Consider the following 5,343-nt stretch of genomic DNA (forward strand, 5'->3'; position numbering starts at 1 on the left):
TCTCTCTCTCTTTCTTTCTTTCTTTCTTTCTTTCTTTCTTTCTTTCTTTCTTTCTTTCTTCCTTTCTTTCTTCCTTTCCTTTTTCTTTCTTTCTTTTTTTTTTAATTTGCCAGAGGGTATATGTGCTCATCAGAGAGAGACAGCAAGAGAGGGAAAGTGAGAAAGCTCCCTCCACGGGGCATGGTCACACCGCAATTGCTTCTGCTCCATCTCTCTGTCCTTTCTGGATTTTGAGCATATGCACATACCCGGTGTGTTTTTCAAACTGCTTGTGGGAACTCAAACTGCACGGTTGGCCGTGTGGGATCCATCTGCCTTAATCACCAGGCCATGGGCTGGCCTGCCACTAAACCCTTTCTAAAAACGCGTACTTTTTTTCATATATATGTGTGTGCGTGTGCATGTGCGTGCGTGTGTGTGTGTTTATTCCCAGAGGGTACATGCACTCACCAGAGGGAGAGAGAGGGGATGAGAGAGAGAAAAAGCACTCCTCAATGGGGCATGGCCATGCCACAATCTTTTTTCCTCTATTCCTCCTTCCTGTCAGATTTTGGGCACACACATCCATATGCCTGGTGTGTTTGTCAAGTCACCAAGGCTAGGGTTCAAACCATGGTCACCCAGGTGGGATCCAGCTCCCTTAACCTCCTTGCTACAGGGCAACACTTTTTCTACATAATTTAAAAGTAAATACACATGTGTGTAGTTTAAGACCCATGTGTATTAAAGCTAGAATTAAAACAGGGAGGGTTAATATGTAATTCAGTCTAGTTGTGGTTAGGTTAACTAGGAGTGATGGTGAGGAAGGACCTCACAGGGTTGTTCCACTCCCTAGGTTGAGTAGCAAGTGTGGGGAGTCCTCCTATTATTTTTCCTTAAAGTGTAACATAGATTTAGACAGTAGGCCTTCCTATCCATGAGGATACCTTCTGAGACCCATAGTGAACATCTCAGCTCCTGGAAAGTGGAACTGTGCATAAGGGAGGACCACTGTCTGTTGTTTTTCTCTTCTTTTTTTTTTTTTTTGGAGAGGTTTTCGCTATAGGGCGCGTGTGCTCGCCAGACAGACAGAGAGAGACATAGAGACAGAAAGCGAGAAATCACCCCCCAGAGAGGATGGTCACGCTGCAATCCCTTCTCCTCCATTCTTCTCTCGGGATCTTGGGCACGCACGCACACGCGCCCGGCGTGAGTTTTAAGCCACTGGGTCCGGGACGCGAACTGCGGTCAACTACGTGGGACTCCAGCGACATAGCCATTACACTAACTGCTGGTTCCCTGTTGTTTTTGAAACCTATCCACATTGACCATATAACTACCTCACCCGTATTTCATGTCTGCATAGTACTGTATTTGTATTTGTGAACATTCTACAATTTCTCCATTCTTTTTGTTAAGAGATTTTTGCTATTGTGCATGTGTACTCGTCAGAGACTCAGAGAGAGAGAGACAGAAAGAGAGTAGGTGAGAAATCATCTGCTGGGGGGATGGCCACACCACAATCCCTTCTCCTCCATTCTCCTCTAGGGACCTTGGGCATACATGCATATGCACTCTGTGTGAGTTTCACGCCGCTGGGTCTGGAAATCCCATGGTCAGCCATGTGGGAGACCAGTGTCTTAACCACTACATCATCTGCTAGCCTCCATTTTCTTCTTAATGGACCTTTGGCAGTCTGCAATTTTTTGTACTACATATATAAGACAATTCCAGTACTTGACTCTGATATATGTATGTGAGCTTCTCTGTGGCTCTTATCAGAAACCATAGTAAGAAACATATTTTGGGGTCGGCAGGTGGCATGGTGGTTAAAGGCACTGGACTCTCACATGGCCAACCATGGTTCAAGTCCTGAATCTGGTGGCTTGCTTTCTCATTTTCCCTCTCTCTCTGTCTGTCTGATCAAACTGGAAAGTAACAATAATAATAAATAAAGTTAAAATAATATAATTCTTTAAAGAAAAAAAAAGAAACATATTTTTACCAAGCACACAGTTTGCACATATATGCTCACACATATTTGTAAAAGTGAACAGCAGCCCAGTTGTGGTTACACACACTGCTAAGACACTGTGCTCTACAGGCTGAAGGGAGAGCCCAGGTTTGAATCCCAGTCCAACTCGAAGGCTGGACACTGAGTATTGTGAAACAATACTCAACCCTTTTGAATATATATTTTACAATGAACATTTTTTTCCTAAAGAATTATTTTATTTATTCATTCATTTATTTTAATTTGACCACAAAGAGACACAGAGAGAGGGAAAGGGAGAGCAAGCCACCAGGTTCAGGACTCGAACCATGGTTGGTCATGTGGGAGTGTCCAGCGTCTTAACCATCATGCTACCCACTGGTCCCATAATGAACGTCTTTTTAAAGAGTTCTCTTTTCGGGTCAGCAGGTGGCATGGAGGTTAAGGCAGCTAGATCCCCCATGGCCATTTTTTTTTTTTTTGAGAAGTTTTCGCTATAGGGCGCATATGCTCGCCAGACAGACAGAGAGAGACATAGAGACAGAAAGCGAGAAATCACCCTCCGGGGGGATGATCACGCTGCAATCCCTTCTCCTCCATTCTCCTCTCGGGATCTTGGGCACGCACGCACATGCGCCCGGCATGAGTTTTAAGCCACCGGGTCTGGGATGCGAACCGCAGTCGACTACGTGGAAGTCCAGTGACATAGCCATTACGCTAACTGCTGGTTTCCCTCCCCCCCACCATGGCCACTTTTGAGGTTCAAGTCTTGGATCCCGCGGCTTGAAAATCAATTCGCATGTGGGCAAGTGCTCAAAATCCCGAGAGGAAAATGTGGAAGGGATTGCAGTGTGGCCATCCCCGCTAGGCATGATTTCACTTTCTCTCTCTGCCTCTCTCCACAAGCACACACACCCCATAGTAAATGAAAGGATAAAAATTATAAATAAATAAAAAAAAGAGTTCTCTTTTCAACCCTTCTGAACCACTATTTACATTCATAAACCCTTGTCTCAATGGACAACATTGTGTTCCGGGAGGCCCTCAGTGCAGAGAAAGTGCTAGCTTATTAGGTTGCACCTTGGACTCCACAGAAGCTCACAGTGAATCTCAAGGAAATAAATTTCAACCTTTACCCTGTGGGAGGGACATTGCATGCCACCCTGCACGAATGTGTGTGTGTGTGTGTGTGTGTGTGTGTGTGCGCACATGCACGTGTGGGTGTCTAAGTCTGTCAATTCTAATATGAACTTGGGTGCTTACTAAAACTCCAGGAGAAATGCTTTGCCACATTCTTACCAGGCTTGAGCTTTGAAACGAATCTCAAAAATTAATTATTAAGGGAACCAGCAGTTAGCGTAATGGCTATGTCGCTGGATTCCCACGTAGTCGACCGCAGTTTGTGTCCCGGACCCGGTGGCTTAAAACTCACGCCGGGCGCATGTGTGTGCGTGCCCAAGATCCCGAGAGGAGAATGGAGGAGAAGGGATTGCGGCGTGACCATCCCCCTGGGGGGTGATTTCTCGCTTTCTGTCTCTATGTCTCTCTGTCTGTCTGGCAAGCGCACGCGCCCTACAGTGAAAATCTCTCCAAAAAAAAAATTAATTATTAAAACCTGTGGAAGAATTAAGTAGCTATCTAAGAAATATTAACAGCCAGAAATTTGCCTTAGCTCCCAATCTCCATTCTTGAATTCTTTAGCTGTGTCCAGCAGTAGAGGAAGCATGCAAGTATTTAGTGATTCTATTCCATAAATATTTACCGAGTACTACCGAGTACTACCGAGTACTCAGTTGTGTGCAGAGGATTAGGAAAATAGAGCGTGGTCCCTTTCCCTCCTGCTGCTCCACCCAGGAGAGGAGACAGACCCATAAACAAGACATTGTGTACAATGCTTGTAGAAATACAGACGCAATACTTCGAAAGCATAGAAGTACCTTCACTCACTGTGCCAGGAAGGATTAGAAAGGGATTCAGAATGAGGCTTACAGGATGATTAGGAGTCCCTAGACAAATAGGAGAAGGGAACAGTTCATGGGAAGTGGTGAAGGGATGAAATAGCACACAGAAGGTGGTGGCCAGCAGTGTGGGATGACTAATGCTCAGGATCTGTGAGAATGGGAGAGGATCATTTGAGAAGTTGGATTATCAGGTGTCTGGTTGAAGAATTTGAACCATATCCTACAGATAGGAAGAGGTCACTGAAAGATTTGCAGCGAAGGAATGATGTGATTCTGTTTGCATTTCAGAAGGATCTTTGACACAGGTGTGAGGAGGGGCTGGAGAAAGTGAAAGTGGAGGCTAGCAGCTGTTTCCAAAGCTTTTTAAATAAGCCAGGTGAAGGATACTGAGGCAGGGAACCAATGCTTTCTCTTTTTCTAGTTAGGGTTCTGTCTACCCCGCCACAATTCCTTCCTTCTTCTCTCCCTGCTTTCCCTCTTTCTCTCTTTCCTTTTCATTTTTAATTGTCAGAGGGTAGGTGCACTCACCAGAAAGAGACGGAGAGGTTGAAACCACCTCTAAATGGGATGTGGTCATGTTGCAATCCCGTCTCTGTTTCTCCATCCTGTCTGGATTTTGGGGCATGCACACACACGCCTGGCATGATTTTCAAGCCTCTGGGCCAGTATTTGAATCACGATCAGCCGTATGGGATCTGGCTCCCTTAACCACTAAGCTTATAGAGCCAGCCTATCCCTACAGAATTCCAGTGGCAGTGTGTACTAGTTTGTTCCATTGCTAATATTAGAAAAGACCTAAGTCTGGGTAACTTAGAAGAATATAAATTTATTTAGTTTATGGTTTGCAGATCCAAGGCTGAGGGACTGCTTTGACTTTGCTGAGGGTTTTCTTGCTGGCAGGTAACATGGCGGCAGGCTTCCTCGCATGACAGCTGACAAGAGCTTACACAGAGCAGAGGCTGCCTCTATTTCATTCCTCTTCCCATAAACCTACCAGTACTCAATCATGGGGGCCCCACAACTGATGCCTAATCACTCCCCAGAGGCCTTGCCTTTCAACACCATGATAGGATGAAGGGTCCACCCTCTCAGCACTGTTACAATGGCTTGCACGTGAACTTTGAGGAGACACATTCAATCCTAGCACAGTGCTCTCAGGGTGGGTGAGTGAAGGCCCTGTACAGGTTCTAAGATGACTGGCTAAAGAGCGAACAAGAAGGGGACTGGATGATTCATTCTCCCTTTCATACATTCTCTCATTGTTAATTCAGCCAGAGGCTACAGAACACCTTTTTCTATTAGAAATGTGAGATATACAGGTGACCACTGGGGGTGTGGGGGGGTGGGTGGGGAGGGGCTAAGGACTGGAGGGAAGGGAACAATTAGAGAAGGAAGAGGTGCTATGGAATT

This window comes from Tupaia chinensis, unplaced genomic scaffold (assembly GCF_000334495.1).
Source record: "Tupaia chinensis unplaced genomic scaffold, TupChi_1.0 Scaffold148607_1, whole genome shotgun sequence".
NCBI lineage: Eukaryota > Metazoa > Chordata > Mammalia > Scandentia > Tupaiidae > Tupaia > Tupaia belangeri.